This window comes from Squalius cephalus (genome assembly GCF_949319135.1).
Source record: "Squalius cephalus genome assembly, chromosome: 2".
NCBI classification, from domain to species: domain Eukaryota; kingdom Metazoa; phylum Chordata; class Actinopteri; order Cypriniformes; family Leuciscidae; genus Squalius; species Squalius cephalus.
In genome coordinates this window covers 37,097,401-37,124,588 of record NC_137123.1, presented here as the reverse complement: position 1 = coordinate 37,124,588, position 27,188 = coordinate 37,097,401, and the positions used below count along the sequence as shown (strand labels likewise).

At 37.9% G+C, this 27,188-nt stretch overlaps 1 long non-coding RNA gene across 2 annotated transcripts in view; it reads left to right on the top strand.

Moving 5' to 3' along the window:
* Window positions 1-290: 290 nt before the first annotated feature.
* The window catches only part of LOC307150434, a 35,083-nt gene continuing 8,185 nt past the window's right edge, over window positions 291-27,188 (top strand). The window contains exons 1-5 of one of the 2 annotated variants that reach the window (XR_013819721.1): window positions 291-378; window positions 466-539; window positions 694-778; window positions 4,224-4,376; window positions 4,580-4,665. This is a non-coding gene — a long non-coding RNA (uncharacterized lncRNA). Of the gene's footprint in view, window positions 379-465; window positions 540-693; window positions 779-4,223; window positions 4,377-4,579; window positions 4,666-27,188 lie in introns of those variants that run through there. The other variant, XR_013819720.1, reaches the window with a different exon arrangement.

Genomic DNA, 27,188 nt, shown 5'->3' with positions numbered 1-27,188 from the left:
GAAAAAATCCTGAAACCCCCAAATTTATTGGTGATTGAAAAAAAAATCCCATTGTTTTTGCCTATACATATAATTTCATGTCATTTTATTTTTTAAACAACTTAGTCCTGGCGTCCACTACAGAGGACATAGCATAACGTATGAATAAAATATTATTTTTCAAAAATGTTTTTTTACCATTTGTTTATTGTGATCTAAACAGTGTGATGACATGGAAAAAAACTAAATTCAAAAAACTTTTTTTTTCTGGGTCCCAGGAGGTTAAAACGCAAGGCGGTAAAATATTTTTTTTGTCCTGCTGAATGTTTAACGGCTCTGGTGTGACGCAGCAGCAGTCCTCTCGAGGCACTTGCAGATTTCTGAAATAAAGCTAAATAGGTAAGTAACGTAGAGATTTAAACACATTTATCGTAATTGCCTTACACGTTTTATTCTAATGTTTTTTCCCCGTTTTACTCCGGCAAGCGGTTCAAGCAGACAGACAGTAAAGCAAGCGGGAAGAGAGTCGTCGTGAAAGACTCATTAGACTACACTCAGTGGTAAGTTAATTGTAAAATATACGTACATTTTGCTTAGTTGCTTTTAAAATACTTTATTTTTTAGATAATTTGCGAGTTGTAAACACGGTTGAGTTACTAACTTTCTGTAAGAACATTTAACTTTCCCGCTGAATTTCCTGTTATCCTCCCCCAGCGACACTATCAGGCAGGCGGTCATGAATCAGGCGCGGAGGGGGAGAGAGTCGTATAGCCTAGGCCCACGGAGTTAACGTTAGCTGGTAAGTTAATGTAACAGACCTGTAAATTGTACTTTATTGTCTGTAAAATGTTTTATTTTATACGGATGGACAAGGTACCCAGCTAACAAAAAAAGGTCCCCAGAACGTCCCCTAAATGGCCTGTGCGAACGTCCCCATGTGGAGTCCGCTTGATGTCCCGCGGACGTTTGCGAAGACGTCCTCCGTACGTTCAAGAGGACATTCACAGGACCACCAGCGGCCATTCGGAACGTTTAGGGGACTTTCGCGTTTAGTCCCCTGAATATCATTATATTTTATTTTACTTCTGGCTAACCAAAGAAAACACACACGTTGTAAGGAACAAAGTAAATGTATTTTATTTGAACAAAGGTGTTGTGCTCTTTCAGTGTGTGTGTGTCTTCAAACGCGCTGGCAGCTGTGTGTGTGTGTTTGTCCGTCAGCTGTGGGGTTAGTCCAGCAATTCTTCCCTACCTAAAACAACAAAATAAACACATTCAGTAGTATTATGATTGTATATGTCTATATAATATATCCATATATGTTAAATATAACGTCGTCTCATCTCATCATAACATTAACGTTAGCTTCGTAGTGTTAGCATACGGTTAGCAGCGGTACACGGCAGACAACTTAAGCAAACGTTTTAAAAGGTAACATTTTCATATAATTTAAAGATGGACAGTGGTTACGGTAACTAATGTATACTAATTTAAAAATTAAAAATACCTTTTAGACAGACGAAAGAGAAAACACAAGGCTGCGTCTGAGGAGGACCGTTATAACTGTCACTACAGCTGAGCGTTGCCATGGATACATGCTGCGTACCATAATGAATGACGTCACTCGCTTAGGTGCACTTGATCGTCACTTGCTTGTTTCTCCCCGTGTAGCTATATTACACTTTTTTTTGTTATTTGAGCTGCATGTGCTATCAGTCAGAATAATTGTGCAATAATTAGAATAATATTTTTCCTAAAATAACTTCTTTTGAATAAAACCAGTCACCTTCGCCTGACCAACAGTTTGATAGGATAGGATAGGACAGTTAGGATAATTTTATTTGTCTTACCTGTGTTATTCTCCACTTTCTTCCCAGCAATGTGCTTTTCCATTCTTCACGTTTTCCTTGGCTGCCGTTTTCCTCAAGTCGATGCATTCTTTTAGAGCTCCTGCATTCAACCTTATTTTCTTCATGCATGAATAGCCTATAAATTGTAGCTTATATGTGACCCTGGATCACAAAACCAGTCTTATGTTGCACGGGTATATTTGTGGCAATAGCCAACAAAACATTGTATGGGTCAAAATTATAGATTTTTCTTCTATACCAAAAATCATTAGGATATTAAGTAAAGATCATGTTCCATGAAGATATTTTGTACATTTCCCACGAATCCCACCTTAACCCTCTGATGGTCTTCGTTTAGGAGTCACGTTCGTGGCCAGATGTATAAATCTCAATAATAAAAAAAAAACATTACCCATAAGGCTGGTTTTGTGGTCCAGGGTCACATATTAAAATATGATATTTGAATCAATTATCATATTTTGATGTTTAAATTATAACGCTGAAAACAGTCTCGTGATTTGATTACATCTTTAACTAGTGATAGAAGTTACTAAGTTTATTATCTTAACATAACATTAAAACACTAACATTTTTAACAAACTTAATTTTACAATTAATTCAAATATTTTTAGTTTATTTGCATTTATATTTTTGTTTAATTATTCTTTTGTCTGAGTTGCAAGCTGTCAGGTCTGATGATAAAAGAAAACGCATGTGCGACTGGATTTTGCAAGTGTTGTCATGGAAATGGCAGGTGAGGGACGAAATAGGGACGTTCGCACACTGGCCCGGACAAATGTCCTCAGAACGTCTGTCACCGAACGTTACAAAGCGGACCAAATGCGGACGTCATCGGAATGTCCGTAAACGAACGTTACAAAGCGGACCAAATGCGGACGTCATCGGAATGTCCGTCAACGAACGTTACAAAGCGGACCAAATGCGGACGTCATCGGAATGTCCGTCAGCGAACGTTACAAAGCGGACGTCCTCCGAACGTCCGCTCGGGAACGTTACAAAGCGGACCAAATGCGGACCTAAGGGGACGTTCGAAAAGTCCGGGGGACGTCCCCTGTTAGCTGGGTATAAATGCGTTTAAGTTAATTGCACACTGACAATGAAACGCGCCAATGGACTAACTTATATGCACTAACTTATATGCACGGAGCATTCTTTAAAACTTCCGCAATAATCTAACGTTACGCCAGCTGGAAATGTCACTTGCTGGTGTGTTGGTATCTTCAATGTCCTGAGGTAGATTTAACAGCATAAATATTGTAATAAAAGATAAGCTAATATGCATTTGTATTTGTAAATGTCAGTATCATTGTAAATGTTTATCTTTTTTGACACATTCTTTTTATAAAAGTGATTTAAAGGCTTAAATATGCGAGGTTTATCTTTTTCTAAAACATTCTTTGTGAAAAATGATTTAAAAGCTAATTTAATCTTTAATTTAATACTCATCAATCCTACCTTGTAACTGTTATTTTTGGATTCTATTAGATTTTTTGAAGGTTTGGCTGAATTTTGAAGAATTTTGAATGTGCTTTGCTGAATATATTAACAGTTTAAATAAAAAAGCTGAATTGTGAGTTTGTGTAAGTAAAATTTTAAAGGTCAATACTGCTTAGAAGTGAAAAGAAAACAAGAAAAAATCCGAAAGGGCTAAAAATTTGAAATTTGAAAATAAAATAAAATGGAATTTGAGAAAAAATAAAACGGATTTCATAGGGCCCTACATATAACATCGTTTTTATTTTTATTGAAAGGCTTATGAATACTTGTTCACCGAAAAATGAAAATTCTGTCATCATATACTCACCCTCAAGTTGTTCCAAACCTGTATGAATTTCTTTCTTCTGCTGAACAGAAAGGAAGATATTTAGAATAATGTCAGTAATCAGACAGTTTTAGATACCATTGACTTCCATAGTATATTTTTTTCCTACTATGGAAGTCAATGGTATCTAAAACTGATTATTGACATTATTCTAAATATCTTCCTTTCTGTTCAGCAGAAGAAAGAAATTCATACAGGTTTGAAACAACATGAGGGTGAGTATATGATGACAGAATTTTCATTTTTCGGTAGAGTATCCCTTAAGTTAATATGACAAAGCGACATCTGATCAGTTTCAGCTAAACATTTTTTTAAATATTCTACTAAATAAAGTCTACATCTTGGATGGCCTGAAGCTGAGTAAATTAACAGCAACATTTCATTTTTGGGTGAACTATCCTTTTAAATGTGAATAAATAATGAAAATGTTTATTTTAGGTATACAAATTTGTTGTAACTTCTTTGACTGGAATGAATCCAATGTTATTTTGAAAAATAATCAAGCATATCTTTTCCGCATGCCATTACCTGCTCCTTAAAATGTTTTTCAGATATACATGGAGTTTAATAGGATTGCTGGTAAAAACCTGAAAAAGGAATTTTACGAGACCCTTGACCAACATAGTACATGTCTCTTGGACATTTTCAGAGCCAAAAAGGGAGTTGCTGGTCAGCTCTTGATGAACCTTCTGAAGCAAACAAAGGTCAGTTAGAAGTCCCAAAAATGTATAGATACATCTTAGAAGAAAGTAGACTGATATGAAACCTGTATAAATTCCAAAATAGACTTCATTGTTGATCTAGTAAATGTACTGAACTATTTAAAGGCTGTTAAGAATTCCATAAAAATAATGTATTAATTAACAAGTTGGATTTAAAAAAAAAAAAAAAGTATTTCCCACACAAGTTATCAGAGCCAACTGAGGTCCGAACTCTTGTCCTTCAAGGACTACCCCTTGTGTTTGGAGATGACTCCCCTGCTTTCTTTAAGAGATGTTTGGTAAGTATTCTGAGTAGAAAATTAGGGATGTCCCGATCCGATCCACGGCATCGGTATCGTGCCGATACTGGCCCAAAATGCTAGATCGGATATCGGAGGGGAGAAAAAAAATTATCCGATACCTATGATCCGATACCCATGATCCGATACCCATTAGGGGTGGAACGGTACGTATTCGTACTGAACGTACGTTCGGTGCATGGATTTACACAGAGAATACACGGTATAAAAATAAATAAATCTCGCGTGCACATTAATTAATGTAATACGGAACTAACGTTACTGTTAGATACGCGCATATGCGGGTTCTTTAGGGACACCTAATCTGTAGCCCGCCTTAGCTCTGAACGCGCGTCTACATCGCTTCAAACGCTCACTTTATCATTATACGCGCGCGGCGTGTCCTATTCGCTTTGGACGCGCGAATGGATTCAAACTGTTCAAGCATCGAACTAGACGCAAATTTGACGCTCTATTCGCGTTTGGTTTGGTGTGAACGCAGCAAAATGAACAGGCTGCGATGTCAAGATTGCAATGCTGGAGTGTGTGTGTCAGAGAGAGAGAGGCACGGGCGCGATCGAACAGTGGAAACATAAAAACATACTCCGTCATTTTCATACAGGACATCATTAAAACTGCAAAAAGTGTTTAGCCTACTTATATTTGTGTAAAACACAACATTGTGCTTTTGTCAAACTGTAAACTCTTGTCAAACTGTAACTGTCACCCAACCAAAATCACACGCACACACACACACACACACACACACACACACACACACACACACACACACACACACACACACGCTGTTTAAAAGCAAAAATGATCTCATCTTTTGGACATTCATCATTGCATTGGTTTTCATTTCTTGTCCTAAAACAGAGCACTAATCTGTTTATTTTTAAGTTACACATTCTACATTGAATAAAAAAGAAAATCAAATGTGTTTTTAAAAGTAGGCTAGTATTATTTTATACAGAAATAAATTATTTATAATTCAGATGAGAATAAAGTTAAAGTTAATTAAAATTTTAAGGAAACAAATATATTGATCTGAAATATAGCAAATTAATTTTAAATGCATTCAGGTTACCAAACATATCTCAAGGTCTTTTGAATAAAGGCTGGCAGTCTTTCATTATCAACTGTTGTTGTGGACTATATACTGGAGAAGTATTTGTTCTCCATTTTAGTGAGTTTTTATGTGGCTAATTGAGCAAAGTGCTTCCATTATATTTTATTATTATTAGTATTAGTTCAAGAATAAAATAAAAATATCGGATTGATATCGGTATCGGCAAATAGCCAAAGCTGCGGCATCGGTATCGGTATCGGAAGTGAAAAAGTGGTATCGGGACATCCCTATAGAAAATAATGTCCAAAAGACACATGTACACACCCTCTCACTCACACATTCACACTCTAAATCATTCACATACACTATCAATCTCAATCTAAAGTGTTAGTTCACCTAAAAATGAGAATTGTCATTAATTACTCACCCTCGTGTTGTTCAACATCCTTAAGACCTTTGTTCATCTTCAGAAAACAAATTAAGATTTTTTTGATTAAATCTGAGAGGTTTCTGTCCTTCCAAAAGGGGCTTTCGCACCAGGTTGTTCTAGGAACTTAGGTATAGGAACTAGCCACCAGGTTGGTTCCCCCAGAACTAAATGTTCCTCTAGGGCCTTTTCCTGGTTGCATCTTCATTTGTTTTCTGAAGGTGAACGAAGGTCTTACGGGTTTGGAATGAGGGTGAGAAATTAATCAGGGTGGCCATGGGTCCTTAAAAAGTTTTCCTAATAAAAGGCCTTAAAAAGTATTAAAATGTCTTAAATTCAGATTCGATAGGTCTTAAATATTTCTGGTCACGTTACCGCAAAAATGTCTCCAGTCTGACAGACCTAATGTCCGTCAAATAAGCAGTGAAGCATCGAATCGCCAGAATGATTCAGGTTTTATTACATAAACAGCTATTGATGATAATGTCGCTTTTTCTGGTAACTCTGTTGAGGCTCTCGCTGCTTGTCTCTGTGTCTGTGATAGATTTTAAAGGAAGAAATCAAAACAAATGTGCATACCAGCAAACATAAAGAAACATACTGAGTTAAAAATTTAAAATGTTGAGTTTATTAATATAGTTAAGTAACGGTTTTTCCTGCATAGAGGAAAACGTGAGGATGATTCTGTTTTATTTTATTTAATGTAAGTGGCGATTGATAGCCTATAGTTGATAATAATATAGTCCTACCTAATGTACTGGCGGTAACAATGTTGCGCTGTTGAGGCTCGCGCAGTTATTTATAACATATTATAGTTAAAAAACAATATATAGCCTAGGCCACACACGACCAGAGTGCTTTTTTCCTGAATGCTATCAAGATTGAAACCGAGACTGATTTCATAACAGTTCAATAAACAAATAGTTAAAATTAAGTCACTTACATTTTAGACGCAATGACTGTTTTTGTTCTGTTTCTGCAGCGAAAATAGTTCCAAAACAAAGATCACAGCAGAACCATCGCGCATCTCACAGCAACGAACACTTGAAGCATTACCGAATGATTCCGCGTTTTGAACGAATTGGTCGAGTCAAAGATTCAATTACCCATTCATAAACTGCCTCATTCTGAATAAATCAGCCGTTTGAACGAATCGTTTGAATAAATGACTCAATGACTCGCTCATTAAAGGGGGGGTACAATGGTGTTTCATGTATTCAGAGTTGTTTACAGTGTTAAAGAGATGGATTCTCATGCTTAACATGGCCAAAGTTTTTACAAAATATTTTGGACGAATAACGGAGAATTTCTGTGCCGAAAATCTTACTTCCGGGTTGGTACAAGTTTCGGCTGGCTTTTTTTCGACCGTGGATCTAATGACGTAGACCAGAGTGGAACTCCTTATATGAGCATTTCTCCCGGAAAAGCTCGCCCGCGCACACGTCGACCAGAGGAGAGCGAGACCGCGCACATCAACGCGCTTCAACAGGAAATCATCGGCAGCGCTGCATAGTGTCTCCAAAGTGTGTTTTTGGATGTGAGGGAAAGCTTACCATGTTCAGCTTCCCAAAGAACCCAGCGTTAGGAACAGTGGATGCAACGATGAATGTTTTATAAACAAAGCCCAGATCGACGGATTCTCTCTATGACTCTGGCTTCGCCCACACGGCCCGCCTCCAGACGCTCGGTTTTTTCCGGAAAGACTCGGTACAGCTTATCTTTCTTTTATAGATATAATAAAACTAAAGACTTTTTGGAGATATTGTTTTACGGTGTGTACTTTAATCTTAACACCTTTTACCTATTTATTTATTATTCTCAGGTAAGGTAAAGAAAGTCAAATCTGACCTAAACCGTAAGCATTCAAAAAGTACTTACAATTTGGTCAGAAGACTCCCCTGTGGTATGTTCGCATTAAAAGTCTTCCAGCATCATAAATCTAAGTCTCGGTAGGCAGATTTTGTAATCAATTAAATTTATTTTAATTGGTTATTTTTCTTTTATAATAAACAAAAATATAAAGGCAAATAAAACTTCATCGTTTAAGTATAAAATACAATAATCACGTCTTGAATCAAAGGTGTAGTAAGCTCTGGGCTTCTTCTCTTCTGCTTGGGGTTTCTTGTCCTCAGCTCTGGGCATCTAGGCGTCGGGGGCACTGGCGTATCAGTATCCCGAAGGGCAAATCAGTTCTTCAGTCTTTTATACTCCTGTTTTTTTCAATAGACATTTGGTTGACACTCCTCCAAAGTTTCCCAGATCCTTCTCCAGGCAGGTGCAAGCAGTCCACTTCTTCATGTCCTTGAACTCCAGTAAACTCAACTAAGATGGCTGAGTTCATTTACAGTTCTAGGAGTCTAGTGCACACACATAATCACACTTTTCTGCTCCTCTCAACATGGGTTGGCACAGTCACATATACATACATAACCAATTACTGTACATCTATGCCAAAACAATATAAGCCATCTTTTACAAACAAAATAAATAATAACATTGAATGCAATGCATTCTATCCAATACATTGGCTAAATATGTGTAACAAAAAGGCATCTACAATAAACAAGGAGGCAGGTAATTGCATTTTCTTGATATTATACAACACCCCCTTCATGCAATTATCCTGACTCTTTATCCTTCATTCTCATAATTGTAGCACAAACTTTGTTCACTTCATCAAACTTTACCAATAACATGGACATTTGTTCATAATTCTTAAATAGATTGGTTTGTTACAGTTCATGCAATATTTCACCCAGTTTTGTTTTCTGGTTCCCATAACAGAAATAATCAATTATATTTCTTTTGTAATTGTATTAAAATTATTTATTTATCAAGGGGCAAAACGTTGTGCTCTGCTTGTTTATCATGTATTAGGCCAATTTGGATCTCAAAAAGAATCCATTACTTAAAGCACCCGGTCTTCCCCAGAGGTCGCGGCTCCACCCCTAGCCCAGCTAGCGGTTGCGCTTCCAGGTGAAACGTGGAAACGTGAGCCGCTTACATCTCCTAGGGTCTTTAGGGCACAAAGTTAGTATCTGGGGTATGATGGGTTTTCTTGCCCCAACTACAAAATTTAACATCCCCCTTGGTTTGAACCAGTCTTGAAATTTATTCAATGTTCAAACAGTGCACAAGGTTTATTTTTTATTATTGCTTGTAAACGTCCAGTTCCAAACCTCTGGGTCAAATATTTTCAAGCAACTCATTTTCTCATTCAAATATCTTACACTAAATCCAGTAATCATTTCTTAAGCATTAACAGATTCTCAGATATCATAACTGTACCATCAAATATAACAAACCCCTTTTGTAGTAATTGTTGCATAAACATATCACATCCTACAATTATTTATCTGGTTAATTATGGTTACATTTCATACATTTACTATAATCAGAATAACCCAGTAATTAAACCTTTGTATCCAGAGTAATCCTTCTAATGTTTCCCTTAATTTCTGAGAACACTATATATGTTCAAACATAAATTATATAAGTCAATAAATCAATTTATTCCTTGTTATACATAAGGTTCCCATTGTAAAGTTTGCAAACAATCTCTCAAGTTAATAATGTCCATATTTAAACCTTTTATATTTTAAATTAAATTTACAAGTTCATCTTTTAACATGCCCTACGGTCATAAGAGTTGTTCCTCTTTAATTAGCATAGTATATATTTTAATTTCCTTAAAATATTATATACATTCAAAGCCCACTGAAGCCAATGAATTCTTTAATTCATAAAGATTTAAGAATATTTCAAAAGCAAAAACAACAACATTATTTTCCGTAATTTCTTACTATAAATTATGTTAACATCCCCATTATAAGGTTCACACTTTGTTACATCAGTATTTGGTGGCATCACACACATTTTTAATCCTCAAAAATTAACCCAATAATTAAATCGTCTTATCAGGAGTTCTCACCCTAAACGTCTCCTTGATTTGTTTGTTACTGTATAATACCTTTTCACATAATACAATTAAATTATTCTTTATTCATTTACAATAATATATTTTGTTTTCTTAAATCAACATGTATTTATCAGTCAGTAAAAACCATAAACACTTGGCATTATAGATGACATAAAATTATTACATTTTATCATACAGTAAGTACATTCATGTTTACAATATCAAACACCCACTTCATAATAGTCCTTTTAGTTCTACGGTTCTTATTTTATTTATTTATTATAAATCATTAAAATAATAAAGTAATAATATTTACCAGGATTTCCCAAAAGGTTTAACTGACCCCAGCTAAAGTCTCAGTGCTGGTGGATGCAGAGCGGCCGTTTCTTGCTATTACAGTCTATCTTGTTGTACAGTCTATTTGACTGAATAAGAGGCATATACAAACTATATACTGTAGGACTTCTTATGCTATTTCCGCCCCCTTCTTTGGAAGGGTTCCAGATTCAGTCAAGGCCATTTGGTGCTATTGCATGGATCATAATGAGAGCTTGTTTGTCCTCATCTGCTCTCTTGCTGTTCTCAAACACTTGCATGATAAGCCTGCATCCAGAAGTGCCAATCAGGTCAACTTTACCATGTCTACTAGCACCTGTTATTCATAATGAGCTAATTTTCTTTTTGTTTGTTATGGAAACATACTAAATTAACTTTAAGTTGTTTTCTCAACTCTTCTAGAAGTTGATTGACCATCCTTTCCAGTTTCTCTCCCAATTTTTCTAGTCTTTCTAGTCTTCTTTCTGCATATTAGAATACTTTAATATAACAGATACTGCAATATTTTCCACAATCCTAATCTATTTTATGTGACCCTCATTAAATATCATTGGCCTACCTGCTCCATATGCTATCATCATGTATTCGTGATTTAATATCACTCTTTGTTTCTGCTGCCAAGTATGTGCACACATTTATTTTATTTTTTTTCAAAAAGAAATACTGTCTATTATCATTTTTAATTTTATCATTAAATTTAGGATGATGTTTAAAATAACCCATGTTTTATATCATTTTTCATTACTCACTCTTACTACAAGTAGGAGGAATTAGCCTCCTATTCATGTATTATTTTATCTTATATTACCATTATCTCTTGGTTATTTTTCCTTCTAGCCAATGCTAGAATATTCTTCAACATTCTTTATTATTATATTATTTAATAGTTTTCAAAATATTAGTTTCATTATCACCAAATAAGTCTCCATAACTGTATTAAGACTTTTAGGATTTGCTTCTATGCCATTTTCTAAATTTTCATTTAATTTCATTTCATTTCATTTATTTATTTATTCACAAAATACCAAAAGTATAATAATGCAGTCATTGGAACACAATCAAATAGGTATAGTGAATGGGTCCCCCAAAGAAGCTAGAGAAGCTTATGGGTGGGGGCCCGTAATTTTACAAGAGAAAAGTAGTACGGTAAAGGTACATGATCACCACCTGGTACCAAACGATGATAACAGAGCACACAAGAAAAACGCACAAGGACATACATACAGTGCATACACATACATTCATGCTCATACATCCCAGTAGTCCATGAGAAAGCAGTTATATATTAAATATAAGTTGTTAAATAATAATTTTTAGAAATTACATTCTTACACAATTCATATTTAATTTGTCCATGAATGTTCTTCTTACACTTTGCTAAGACTGACTATACTGTTGCAGTGTTTACAGATGTCTTTCCATTTTCCCCAAATATTCCAGTTCTAACCAAATGTATATTTTTCTCTCTTGTCATCAAAATCTTAATTTCCTGTAATGTTCCTTTAAGGTAGATTCACCTTACAGTGAATAATCTTTGTTTACCTTCCTATTCAATATTTCTATCATGACATTCATTTTAAAACATCTTGTTCTTTCCGTTTATAATACTAATATCATTGGGTTTTTAAAATTTTCTCCAATTTTCGACCCTAATTTACTTCACCTATTTTCTAGTGCTTTATACGGTGGATTCCTCAAGCAAGATTATGCAGATATGAGAATCCCATAATTTCAGTAGTTCCATAGTGCACTATTCAAATGTTCTTCCTTTATGTATTATTAAATATATTTTTCCACTTTCTATCTTTTATACTTGTAGATTTTCCACATTAGCTTTATAGCACAACTTCCTGCTTTCTTTTGCTCCCAAAAAGCTTTAGTTCACTTAAATCGCTTGTACAGTTAGGCTACAGTAAAATCAACAAAATGCCAAATTGCTGCTACATCCATAATCATTTAAACAATCAATAATTATCATTTACCCACAGCAATTGATTTATATTAGCAGGACTATTTACTTTAATTGTTTTTGATAAGTAAATTCCAAAGTATCACTCTACCCACATCAAAACTTTTAATATTTTACCGTTTTGTTAATCTTATGCCAGCTCTTTCTCTTGGCACAGGCAATCGAGGTGCTTTGCTGGTGGTCCTGTTCACTATTTCCTTGAAGACCAGCCTGTCGTGCTGAGTGAACCTCTGCTAGCAGGCTCTCCCCCTTCCAGAAGTTCACTGGCACACAGGATCAGCTCTGCCTTTCAATCATGTCATTGGGACTTTGTCATTTTTTATTTTTACATTTTTAAAAAAAATATATTATGCATTTAATCACATTCCCCCTTTTTGGGAGATGTTTTATTGTGATACATTCTTACGCTATATTGTAAATAGCTTTTAGCAACTGTTTCCATTAACCAGTTCTTACTTTGGTTGGAATATTTTGCCTTCTTCAAAGCAAGATTTTAGGCTCTCTAGTTTTCTCCCTAGTCTCCTGGGACAAAACTAGCAGCCACTTGCTTTGTACGTCATTTGTATTTATTTCAATACATTATGACCATTTTTACGACGCTAGAAATACCCAGCTGTTTCCAAGTCTGATTTCTCTGTACACCAGGGCTATTCAATTAATTTGGAATTGGGGCCAGTTCGTGAAACTGAGGCAAAATAAGGGGCCGGAGAATATGAGTAATTATGGTAACAAATAAAGAAATTACAACAACATACTGAAGGAATCAATATATTCTATTTTGTAAATGCAGAACAACATATGCACATTGTGATGCACTAAGACACATAGGCATTGTTACATTCAAATGGCAATACAATGTTGAAAAACTTTACAGCTCATTATCCTCAATTGACAATGAGGAAATAAATTTCAGTGTTAAAAGTAAAGAGGGAAATAATTTTCAGAAACATCAAACTGTGCCCCTTCTCCACTGGCTAAAACAGAAATGCAGCTAAATGATACAACTCACACTTTTTTCCTAAGTAAAATAAAATAGACTGCCCCATAAATCCACACATGGACTACTACTGTACTCACTTTTGTCCATTTTGAACATGAATCAGACACCTAACAATCAGTCTAGGTAAGCCATATCACATATATTTAAGATCGAGTGACAGGCAACATGTATCTCCACCAACAAAAATAAAACCAAAGTGCATAGTGTGGTACAGAATAGAATTAAAACAACATAACAATGCATGGTATTTTATCAAGGAAATGTATTTCAAATCACTCAGTTTAGGTGAGCCATATCAGTTGTTTAGAATTTCATTAATTTAACTAACAAACATCTTAAATTCCAAGTGCACCAACAAAAATAAAACCAAAGTGCATTGTATGGTACAGAATGGAATTATAACAACATAACAGTGCATGGCACTTTATCAAGGCAAAACATTTCAAACTGCATTCAACAATAATACCACATCAAGAAAAACATTAAGTGCATAATATGGTGTGAATAACATGTTAATTGCATCATACTGTTCAAAATAGTTTGCCAACATTTGCCATCTAATGAGAGAAATGGCATATACATCAGGTGTATATGTTGTCAGGGCAATGCGCAAGCAGTGTTGCAGATGCTGGTCAGTGAGAGATATGCGATTGTGAGTTTTAATGGCATTCATGTGTGAGAATGACGACTCACAAGTGTATGTTGAGCCAAACATTGTCAGAAGAAAAAGTGCAAGACTCCTAGAATGTGGAAATTTCTCTCGGCTGACTTCATGGGTCCAGAATTTCTCAAAACCTGCCTGCAGCAATGACTGTCGCAAGTCATCTGACGACTGAATGTCAATGACTTCCAGTTGTAAAGACCCCTCATCCAATGACGATACCAGCTCCTTCCCTTTCAATGCAAAGTCTGCCTCAACATTCACACAGAACGGGTCCTTCACAAATCTCATCACTTCACTGGAGATGCTAAAATCCTCAAACCTAGTGGAAAAGTTGTTTTTCAATGAGTCAATAAACCCTGACATCACCTCTGTAATTTGCAGGCCAGATTTCCTCAATGTTGGGAAATGGAGCATCTTGCCAGGACAAAGATCAGCAGAGAAGAGTGAGAGCTTTCTTTGAAAAGCATGAAGTTTCTCCACAAGTTCTGCGACTGTTTTATCTCTGCCCTGCAACTCCATGTTGAGTTGGTTCAAATGTTGGAAAACGTCGCTCAAAAAGCAAACAGCGGCATTAAACTCATCATTTTCCACCAGAGACAGAAACTTGCCAGCTTTTTTCATTTTTGAAGACCGGAGAAACACCAGAATCTCCCCTTTTAGTTCACAAAAACGTTTCAAAGCGTTACCTTTGCTAAGCCATCTAATGTCATTGTGAATGAGCAAATCTTTATATTCAGCAGACATGTCAGTCAACAGCTTGCGGAAAAGGCGGTGCTGTAAACTGGAGGTACAACGGATGAAGTTTATAATTGCCATGACAGAGTCCATGGTCTCTTTTAACTCACCACTGAGCTTGGCACACAGGAGGCTTTGGTGGATGAGGCAATGCATAGATCTCACCTGCGGAGCCGCAGCTGCCATCCTTCCGGCGAGCCCCTGATCCCTGCCCGCCATCGAGGGCGCACCATCCGTCACCAACATGTTGATGCGCGCCAAATCCAAGTTGTTCTCTTCAAAGAATGAAGCAATTTTGGTGAAGAGAATCTCACCGGTAGTGTGCCCCTCCATGGGAATTAGTCCAAGCAGATCCTCACGAAAACATTCCCCATCAAAAAATCGCACATAGAGGCACAGCTGTGCAACATCACTGTTATCAGTCGACTCATCCACGGCCAAAGACATCACCTTAGCCTTCCTCAGCTTGTCCAAAAGCGTCTCGAAAACGTCCGATGCAAGGGACTCGACTCTCCTCATATTTGACGTGTCAGAAACTGGAATTTGCTTGATCGAATCAGTAATGTTTTTTCGGGTTTTCTCATCTGTTACCACCTCCTCAATGGATGCCAGCATACACTCCTTGACTGTCTCGGAGTCTGTAAACGGCTTTTTCTTTTTGCCCAATATCCATGCCACTCGTAACGATGCCGCAGTTGCTCTCTCTTGATCTGTACAGGCCCGAAACAAAATGCGACGTCTGTTCTCATAACAAGTTATAAGCCCTGTTACCTTTTGCCTTCGAGCAGCAGAGCCCGGTGGGAAAGTAGCATCAAAGTTAGCATGTGTTGTTTTGAAATGCCTTCTCAAATTATACTCCTTACACACGGCGAGGCACTCGTTGCAGATTAAGCACACAGGATTCACATCAACGGTAATAAACGCGTATTTCTCTGTCCATTCATTGTTGAACTGCCTGTTCTCTGAGTCAACACACATTTTTTTTTGTTTGACAAACTTTGTGCTTGGCTTGAAAGAAAATAAGAGCGTTTAGAGCGCGGCACTACAGCGCGCCGTGAATGGGCGATTTTGATTGGTCCATGTAAGTTACAGCTACCTGTTTTGCCACCATGGCTTAAAGGCGTGCCTACTGCCTCATAGTGCACGAAAAAATGTACAATTAACCATAGTCATGCTCTGTATGAGACTTCCCATATGTAATAATTACATTCAGTAGCTAACTTTGTTTTAAAAAATGGATGGGACATTGCTAACATTATGCTAAATCATAAATCAGATGTATGTATAATAACATTACGATGTCCAGCAATCGATTTAAATAGTACACTGGGTTTAATTTGTCGTTTAATAAATACATAGATCCGACTGAGTTATGCGTGTAATTAAATGGTCCAGTGGTAGAACTTTTACCATGCGTGTCAGAGGATCTGTGTTGAGTGTGTTCTAATCCGCACTCGAATAGTTGTTTTTTTTTTTTTTCTCATCAAAACCGACTATGTGGTTGAATATCAGGCAGGGACACGTTTGTGTGCACTTTGTTTTGTAATTTCACCGGAACGAATAGAAAGTCTCCACAGCGGATTGAAGCGCGCGTCCGAGTGAAGAGTGAAGAATGTCACTGTGCGCGAGCCACAAGAGAACACAGTATCCGCGCCACTGATCGCAGCGGCAACGAGCACTTTGATCACTTGATTTAAAAAAACAACTAATTTCAGCGCTAGATCGCCTCTTATTTAACAACGAACGAAATTAACGCTCTGCTAGTTCACTGGAGATTTTTTATTTATTTGTATTGATACATTCGTGCGGCGAGATGTTTCAAAAGTGGTAAGGACAATATCGACCACGCCTATGACTACACTTCACTCCAAGGGCCGGTACAAAATCCCTCAGGGGCCGGACCCGGCCCGGGGGCCGCCAATTGAATAGCCCGGCTGTACACCTTTGTTCCGTAATTTTGCCCTAAATGGTTAAATCACCAAAGGTCCATGCCCCAAATTCTAGGCCTATTGCCTACCATATTTACTAGCAAATTACTTTGGTTAATGTCTTTCAGACATTCACCGCATTTAGTCCACTGCAACCCTGACATAAACAGGCCTATGCATCCATGTGCTCGCCGATAGTCACTGGGTCAGTCCTTATGACTTTGAGGATAACTCATCCTACATTCCTGGCAGACAACAACACACTAGGTTCTTTCATTGTTTGTTGACAATCTTCTTTGTCAATTTATCATGAAATTAGCCTCAGTCTTGATAATACCTCTCTAGTTATCTCTAACTGAAGAAGCTATGCTTTATCTTAATCATACTTTTATTGTTAAATTTAATTTGTCACCTTGTTTTTTATAGCAAGGATCAAATTCTTTTTAAATCAGAGGAAACGTTCTAATAACTCCAATCCTCACTTTTATTATTTTTACATCTGTAAATGGCTAATCTCCATGTAAGCTTATTCAGACATTTCTTACAGTCACTTTGTATGCAGTACTTGTTGATTTTCAGTTTGTTAAATAGCTGTAAAATGAAAAATATTAAGTTCATTTGTCACATCTTGCCTGCAAATTTTATTAGTAGGCTATTAACAGTTGTCCTTGCATTTTGATCACTCTGTTGCATATCTTAATACTTTATATTAAAACTAATTTCAGTTAATCAATATTCAAACCTTGTCTTTGTTCTAAATATCCTTATGTGGTCAGTCTATAGCAGTCACTATCTCTTCCACTGTAGTAATATTTATACATTTACTTTTGTTATGTACATTATTATTTTATTATTATTATAATTTTTCTAAATTAATTTTTCTACATTAAATCCGACAATCCATCCACTTTCTCTCTCTATGTTTCTTCCGGCTTCTCCTGTTATAGGGGTCACCACAGTGGATCATCCACATATCTGTTTGGCATTGGGGTTAACAACAAATTCCTTTCCTTGTGCGACCCAGCATTGGGAGTGCACTCATGCAACGCCAGTTGCTAGGACTTCCTAAAAATCCATGAACTACTATAATATGTAACCCACTTAATTATTTTAATATCTTATTTCTTGTTCACTATAGTCAACCTCCATATTTGACTTTCAAATAACTCAATAATAATTGTTGCATATCTTTAACATATACAATAGTATTATATCTTTAACATTTACAATAGTAATATTATAATGTCTGTCCCCATTTAGGAACATCTTGTTATCAGTCAAAACTTCAAAAGTTTAATTCTCACTAATGTTAAATTTGGTCAAATATCTGTTATATATTATACATTGTTTCAGTTTCATTACTTTTCTTTAAGTCAAGCTAGCTTATCAGCTGTATTAATATCATATCACTGTGTTTTCTTTAAAATTGTCTGCTAAAAGGTTTAGTCTATACAAGAGGTTAAGTCCCCCCAACATTTTTTAAAGCTTTAGAGCTAAATCAGTTTAGGTAGTTCAGGCAGTCTATTTTCCCGTTTTACAAAACAGTTTAAATCAAACCCTGTTTCTCCATGTATTGCTGTGTCTGGTAAAACTCCTGTCGAGCGACCTTGAGCTACTCCCGTGAGCTCTGCCTGCTAGGCTGTACCAGGAGAAAAATGACTCCCCCTAACATGCTTCTGTGTCTGACTTCAAACTGAAATCTTCAGTCTTCAGTGCACATAGTTTTACAAACAATTGTACGTTTTTTAAGAAACCTGTTTCCTTTTTTATGACTTTTTATCTGGCTATTAATAGTTGTTACAACATAAGATATCAATCGTCCTTTTATTATAATGTTTTGCTTTTATTGTTATTTTTCTTCTTCCTCACTGCAATGTTTCCACATTTGAGGCTCTCTAACTGTAGTTGTTTGTCAAATCAAGCATATCTTTTGACCTTGGTCAAAAATTCCAACTTGGAATATCTTTTGCACAGCACTGCTAAACTTTTTCTCAGAAGCAAGGTATGTTTTTATTTTTATTTTATTTTATTAATTGATATCATATTGTATCAATATCAATATTCAAATGTCCTAATGTTTTTGTCTCATTAGTCTAGTTATAATTGCACTAGATACTTAGGGTAAAGTTACTGACAATACAACAGCATTGAAGCAACACTTTAGTGACTTAAATCTCTTCTTAAAACTCTTCTTATTTTAGGATTTGCTTGATTTTCCATTTTAGTTGTTTGTATTTGTATTTAAAATGTGTAGTTTTCCCTCTTGGATTGCCTGTAAAGCGCTTCGAGAAAGCAACTTTTAAAGGTGCTATGTAAAATAAATGTATTATTATTAATACTTGGGTAAAGCTGGTTTTATATTCACACATTCGGCACAAACTACAACACTTTTTTTTTTTTTTTTTCTAATATGTAATTATGCTTCATCATTTGCTAGCAATAACATGTTTTAATGTAACCCATTAAGCTATGTATTTTATGCGTATAAACCACTTCAAATCCCAAAATCTAAAACTCTTAAACTCAAACTCGTTAAACATAATAATCTTTTGTATATATACTTATTAAATCCTCAAACTTGACTTCCTAGGCAATTTTAACAACTTCTACAGCTTTTAAAGAGTTTTACTTTATTGAGTCCTCAATCAACTTATTAAATTTAGATTTCACTGTCCAGGGTGTTTTCTTAGCTATCTTGAGCAGCTGGAATGATAGGCATTTCAACTCCTTTAAAACCTTCTACCATTAGTATAATAGTATTTTTTCCTTAAAAAAAAAATAAAAAATATAGCCTATATATACATAAAAAAAAACGTTTTTCCTTCTTTCACAACTTCTTCAATTGGTATAGACCTCTCTTATCTAACCGCATTTATTAGATCAATTTTCCATCTGTTATTCTTAGTTTCTCAGATGTTAATAAAACATCTATCAGTCTTTTTCCTCCAGTTCAAAACATTGAATCTTGTCGCTAACTTAAACATGCATTTTAATAATACTCTTTGAATTTGCCATTTTTAACAGCACTCCTAATCTAAGAAGTTTACAATCTAAGTTTTTGTAAAAATTTCCGTATAAAAATCCATACTTCATGTATAGTTATAATTAACTTTTCACTAATTATAGCTCGTCCTTCTTGCTTATGTTCGTTTGACTGTTTGTACAGTATTTTATTTTATTTAATGTTTGTCTAAACTGTAATATTTATTCGTATTTCTTTTGATTATTTTCTTTTCTTCTAAAGCACTTTGAATTACCATTGTGTATGAAATGTGCTATATAAATTAACTTGCTTTGCTTTGCCTTGCCTTATCTTGTTATTCTAAGAAATGAATTAACAATTTCTTGCTGCTAGCCCTTAATTCCATATTTTTAAATAAATTATATTTTCTTACCTTAAAGTAGCAAAGTTTTCCTGTAGAAAACCCGTTATAGTTCAGTCTCATTTTTGAACCTTTATCAGCGTACCAAGCCCTGTTCTAAGTCACTGAAGTATTTAGCATGTTCTCTGCTGTAGTCATTATTTAAACTTTTGTTCAAGACTAAAGTAGCCTATAAAATATGAAATATTCTATTTATGTTTGTTTGTTTGTCCACTTATGTAATCTACATATTTATTGATCACTTCTTATTATTCATATTATGTAGTTATTATTACTATCTTTTCCTTTTTTTTGACCTAGGAATATCTCTCTCAGTAAACGGTCATTATATTTGTCTTTATAACTAAGACAGATACACGTTTATCTTGTAGCGAAATCTCGGCTCACCTATATGCATTTTCTAATGCTTTAGCCTCCTGTCAGCATAGGCACTATATGGTTATGTAATTTTTAACTCCTACCTGTTTACTTATGTTTGCAGTACGACTTGACATGATTTAAAAGTCTAATATTCCTTATAAACTATTCTTCATTTAATTTTGGGTTAAAAGTCAGACTAGCATAGTCAAAGTCCCAGTGTCTTTTTCCATCTCTTCTTCCGGACTCTGAAACTTCTCTTTACCAATATTAACGCTCTCTTGTCTTTTGAAGGTCTTACTAACTTCTTATGGTACTTAAGTCTCGCTTCAGAAACTAATTTTTGTTTTTAATGACACTATTACTTGTTCTAAAGTTTTAGTCACTTTTCTACTTAAACCCTCAGTAAATGGGTTCCCATGTTAGACTGGCTGACTTTATATCTCTGTAAATAAAGTTTCTATAGGCACAATTTTATTTTTTTTAATACATCACAATAATTTTTAATTATTCTTATTGTTTTCCTCTTAATAGCATCCTACTTCATTTCTTTCTATCAGAATATTTGTATTTAGTCCTCTGTATTTACTACATTAACCTCTGACTAATCATTCAATATTAAAGGGGGGGTGAAATGCTATTTCATGCATACTGAGTTTTTTACACTGGTAAAGAGTTGGATTCCCATGCTAAACATGGACAAAGTTTCAAAAACTAAGTTGTACGTTTGAAGGAGTATTTTTGTTCCAAAAATACTCCTTCCGGTTTGTCACAAGTTTCGGAAAGTTTTTTTCGAGTATGGCTCTGTCTTACGTAAGATAGAGCGGAATTTCCTTATATGGGTCCTAAGGGCACTTCTCCGGTAAGATCGCGGCCGCGCGCGCACTCTTAGACCAGAGCAAGAGAGTGAAAGCAGTTCGCCATCAAAGCGCCCTGCCCGGCTTTTGGGAAGTCAATGTCACCAAAGAAGTGTGTTTTTGGTTGCCAGGGCAAGACAACCCTGCACAGATTCCCAAAGAACCCAGCGTTAAGGAACCCGTGGATGGAGTTTGTTTTCCTGAGCATAAACGGAGTTGTGTAGCTGTTTGTTCCCTGCATTTCGACGATGATTGTTTTATAAACAAAGCCCAGATCGTCTAATGCTTAAGGATCGAGCAGTCGCAATGATAAAGGTTCGCGGTCGTGCGTTGGAACCGGACGGTGAGTAGCTGTTGAACAAATAATGTCTCTGTGTGTTGTCACTAGCTCGGTGCGTTAGCACAGCTAAGCTTCGCCCACACGGCCCGCCCCCAGCCGCTCGGTTTTTTCCGGAAAGACTCGGTACACCCTATCTTTCTTTGATTAATATAATAAAACAAAAGACTTTTTGGAGATATGAAGGATGCAATATTACTCTATAGGTACTCAAGATTAACAGGAGATTGAGTGAAAATGAGCATTTCACCCCCCCTTTAAAAGTATATACTAGCTACATTTAACATAACATTATTTGATTTCCTGCTTTCACTTTCTGTGTTGTGTATCAGAGGTATTGGAGTTCTCTGAACCCTCAAACTCACCCTAACTCTGTTGTAAAACTCTCATACGGAGGCGTGGACAGCCGAGAGAGTCCTTACGGGACATCTTTTCCCGTTTCTAAAGTTGTTACTCTTTGCATTGTTAACAAGTTTATTGTTAATAGTTTATCTCCCATTTCCTTCATTGTCTGTTATTTGCAATTATATTCCTTCAATTACCATTTTCACTCCATCATAAACTATTATTTAACTTTATAATAAAATAAAGTTTACCTGACTATTTGGTTGTCAGTGCCTCCCTTAAGTTTTCATAATTATCGTTTTACAGGTCTGTCAGCCTCTAGCGTTCTGAAGTACGAGCTCTTCTCTGTAATACAGTGTGGGAGACGATCTGGCTCGCACCACTGTTGGCTTTTCGAGACAGCTGTGCTCACAGACTCTGTCTCTTTAACCGGTACACCTATTTTACAATAAAATCATCCTGGCTGTTCCAGGACCAATAATTATACTTTCATTACACTTTTCATTTGTATTTTAATATGCCAGATAACATCCCATTTTTCTCAACACATATTGTTACAGATTATAAGTCCTACTTTTAGCCTGCATATTTCCACTTCATAAAACTGTCTTCTGACAATGTTAGGTACATTTCTTCTGTTTGTTTAAAGATATTAATATCAATTTGATATATAGCCTGTCTATCCAAGTCTGGTGGTTTAAATTCTTTTTAGCACTCTATCATTCATAATACTAAGAAAAACCTTTCTTAGCTGTTTGTTAACAGTCATTAATCATTATTAACCATTATTCCTTGTCTAGAAGTCTTATTCTGTAATGTTATTACATGTACACATTTTTCCACTTCATGTTAGACCTACCTCAGTCTTTAAGTTTTAACCATTTTGGTCTATCTCTATAGAGAAGCCTCGTTCCATTTTATAGAACCTTTGTGTCTGCCTGGAAGGCTATTTTTCATTTTAATACATGAGAATCTCCTCATGTTAGATATCTACATTGCTGGATTTTACTGCTTGTCCTGTCATAAGCGAAGCGTCTGTAACGTGATAGTTCAGACACACGCAGGAGGTTTTACCCCTGTCATACACAAGTAACGGACTTACACCAAAAAGTCTTATAAAAATACAAAATTTATTTATACAACAATTAAAATAAAAAAAAAACTAAACACTTGTATGCATAATCAAGAGAGCAAAAACATTAGATGTAACTGCTACAATTCAAGGGCTCGGAATAATGTCAATCTGGCGCCCTGGTTAGACAGCGAATGAGAAGGGCTAACACACAAATCACGCCAATAAAGTCATATGTAACAGCACACAGTCACACGTGAGATTTACACAGCAAGGGCAAATAGCAAGTTTAAAAAACGGTGTAACACTTCAAAATAACCCCACACATTAAGGAATAATGGTACAACTAAATTGGTTTGATCAGTACAAAAGCCCTAAAACCAATTCACATATAACCAATTAAAAATAAAACCCAGACGAGCAGCCAATATACTCCTAGACCGAGAGAAGTTTACATAAGCAAAACATCACAATTATATTATGCATGGAGCGGAGTTTCATCGAACACAGTTAACAGTCTAGTCACTCACGACCCCGCCCACTTGGCGCTCGTAGTGCAAAGGGAAGGAGGCGCTAAAGGTGAGGTGATGACAGCGACCCACACACGAAAATCCCAGCTCACACGATTCCCAGGATTCGGTGACCAACGGGAGAAACCGGAACTGTAGAGCCGAGCTGAGAGACAATGGAAGGGCAATCAGTCCCAAATAAACACACGTCAGTGCCCACTCTTTCGTAAACGATCAGAATTACCACTTCCCTTAGTATGAAAAAATAGCGCGCGTTGATTATTCTCGTGGGCCTCTCGCTGTCAGGAGTCAATCGCGTTTCGTTGTCACTGCGTGGAGTCGAATATCCAACACATCGGCACAAAGGCAGTCAAGCTTGTCTCGTTACGGTCTCTCTCACGGTCAAGGAACGCACCCAAAGGACTGCATGCTGGTTCTTATATTCAGTGGATCTACCAATCGCGTTGTACCACTGGCTCATCAGTAACATTGGACACACCTGCAACCACAGACTTGCAAATACACATGTACACCTGGTAGACATTAACCCACCCTCACAAGTTGTCAGACAGTCAGTGTTATCCTCCCGTTACATTTTCCCCCAGCCTTTAATAATGGTCGCCCCGAACATAGTCCATAAGAGTCAAGCGGCCAATGCCATGGAGTGTCCAGACAGTTAGAGTATGTAGCGCGCAGGTGTTTTGCCACGGGTAGCACGCAGGGGATATCGACGAGAGTCCTGATCGTCGATGACTGCAACAAACTCTAGGGCTGGGTCGTGACTCATAACTACAGGAGGTAATACTACAGGGTCAAGCTCAGGGGCTTCATGAGTTTGTGTGGCTGATGCATAAGGAAGGGAAGTACTAGCAGCCAAGTCCACTGGTTCACAGCGAAGACTTGGAGGGTCAGTCTGGTGTTGGGGGGCAAGAGGGAGTGAAGCTAGAGGAGTGAAGGGCCAGGGGTGTTGTCCTGGAGGGTCAGTTTGGTGTTGGGGGGCAAGAGGGAGTGGAGCTAGCGGAGTAAAGGGCCAGTGGTATTGTCCGAGGCTGCGTCGGTTGGGGCACTGACTTCCACTAGAACAACCCTCTTCATTGCGGCTGGTCGCTTGTTGGTCCCCAGGACAAGGCCGCAAGTTATTGCGGTGAATTGTTCGAATGGGACCCTCTTTCGTCTCGGGCCGAATGCTAAAGACGGGTTGATCCCTGCGTGGCTGGGCCACAACTACAAAGGGTGTAGGGAGCCATTGTGGAGCTAGTTTTCCTTTGGCTCTACGGCGGAAGTTCCTTAACAGTACCCTTTCCCCCGGTAAAAGTGGCAGGGTTCTAGCATGCCTGTCGTAGCTAGTTTGGTTCCACTGCTGACGACGTTCAACACTGTTGCGTACAGTGGCATAAGCTTGAAGGAGAGTTCGATGGTGGTTCCTAACCCAACCTTCCACATCATCCCGATACTGTGGCGGTGTGACTTCATGGAGCACATCCACGGGCAGTCTGGCATGGCGGCCAAAAAGCACATAATGAGGAGTCATCCCAGTGCTTGAGTGAGTGGTGTTGTTGTAGGCTTGCAAAAGGGCCGGCAACTGACTGGGCCATTTAGCGTGCAAGTCTGCATCCATGGTGCTCAGGAGGGAAAGGAGAGTACGGTTGAACCGTTCACAAACTCCATTTCCCTGTGGGTGGTATGGCGTAGTGCGACTTTTCTTACAACCATACACAGCACAAAGCTGGTACATCAGGTCTGACTCAAAAGCTCCCCCTTGGTCGCTAAGAATACGCTCTGGGCAGCCAAATGGGAGAATGAGTGCTGTCCATAAAGCCTTGGCAGTAGTGGGAGCAGATTGATCTCTGGTGGGCACTGCCAATGCGTAGCGGGAGAACAAATCTGTAATCACAAGGATATATTGAAAAGTGTCAGAAGGCCTCCCAAGGGACAGATAGTCTATTGCCACAACTTCAAAGGGGTAACTGGCAGAAATGGGGCACAAGGGTGCTTTTTGTGATCCTCCCCGTTTGCCCACCACACAATTAAGACATTCGGCCGCCCACGTTCTAGCATTTGTGCTCATCCCCACCCAGTAGAATCTCCTTCGCAGTAGCGAGACCATTTTGTCACCACCTGCATGACCTGCAGCTTTGTGATATTCTTCCCACACTTGTCGGGCTTGAGCCATTGGCACAATGATTTGTCGCACTGGAGCTCCAGTGTCTGGCTCAGTGACAAGTCTAACAAGGGCCCCATTATGGAATTCCAGCCGGTCCCACTCCCTCAGCAAGCAACGGAGCTGTAGAGACAAAACAGAAAGGCAATTAATTATTGGGGGCTCACCTTGTGTCTTCCAGATGTGTAGCTGCTGCAGGTCAGGGTCCATCTTCTGCTGGCGCTCCCATCGTCCTACCCTCTCGGGTGACTGCGGGGATGTGGTGCTCTGTGCTGCATGTACCACGATGGCTGCTGTCTCTCCTGGTATTCGAGAAAGCACATCGGCATTCCTATTAGCAGTTCCTGGTCGGTAGCGGATTTCGTAGGAATAATTGGCTAGCTGGGCCACCCATCTCTGCTCCGTCGCCCCCAATTTTGCAGTCTCCAGATGGACTAAAGGGTTGTTGTCAGTGTATACCGTAACTTGAGCTCCCCACAAATAGTCTTTAAATTTATCAGTGATGGCCCACTTCAAGGCCAGCAGCTCTAACTTGAAGGAGCTATAGTTTTGGTCACTGCGCTCTGGGGGATGGAGGCTACGGCTGGCATAGGCTATAACCCTCTCCCTGCCTTCTTGGACTTGGGCAAGGACAGCTCCAAGGCCATTCAGACTTGCATCTGTGTATAGTCTAAATGGAAGTTGAAAATCAGCATAGGCCAGTATTGGGGCACTGAGGAGGGCCTGTTTAAGTGACTCAAAAGCGACCTGGCACTCGGGGGTCCATTGGATGGTTGAAGAGGGGCGATGGGCATTTCCCTGCAGGAGCTGGTTGAGGGGGGCCGCTACCTTTGAGAAAGCAGGGATAAATCTCCGGTAATATCCTGCGAACCCCAAAAATGAACGCACCTGTTTCACTGTTGTTGGTGTAGCCCAGTCGCGGACGACTGCAGTTTTCTCTGGGTCTGTTGCTACCCCCTGGCCGCTGACTACATGTCCCAGATAGGTCACCTTTTTCTGGAACAGATGGCATTTACGAGGTTGTAGCTTTAGGCCATGCTCCTGGAGGCAACGAAAAACCTGCTCAAGATGCTGTAAATGGGTGTTAAAGTTGGGCGAATATACAATGATGTCATCAAGGTAAATGAGAAGAGAATCATAAACCTGAGCACCCAGGCAGCGTTGCATTAGCCTCTGAAACGTGGCTGGAGCATTACAGAGGCCAAAAGGCATGCGTTCGAACTGGTATAGACCGAAGGGAGTGGTAAAGGCAGTCTTTTCTTGGTCTGCAGGTGACACTTCCACCTGCCAGTACCCGCTTGCCAGATCCAGAGTTGAATACCACTGGGCCCTGGTGAGGCTGGTAAGAGACTCTTCTATACGTGGCAATGGGAAAGAGTCTTTATGAGTCACTGCGTTAAGCCTCCGATAATCTACGCAGAACCTCCATGTCCCATCCTTTT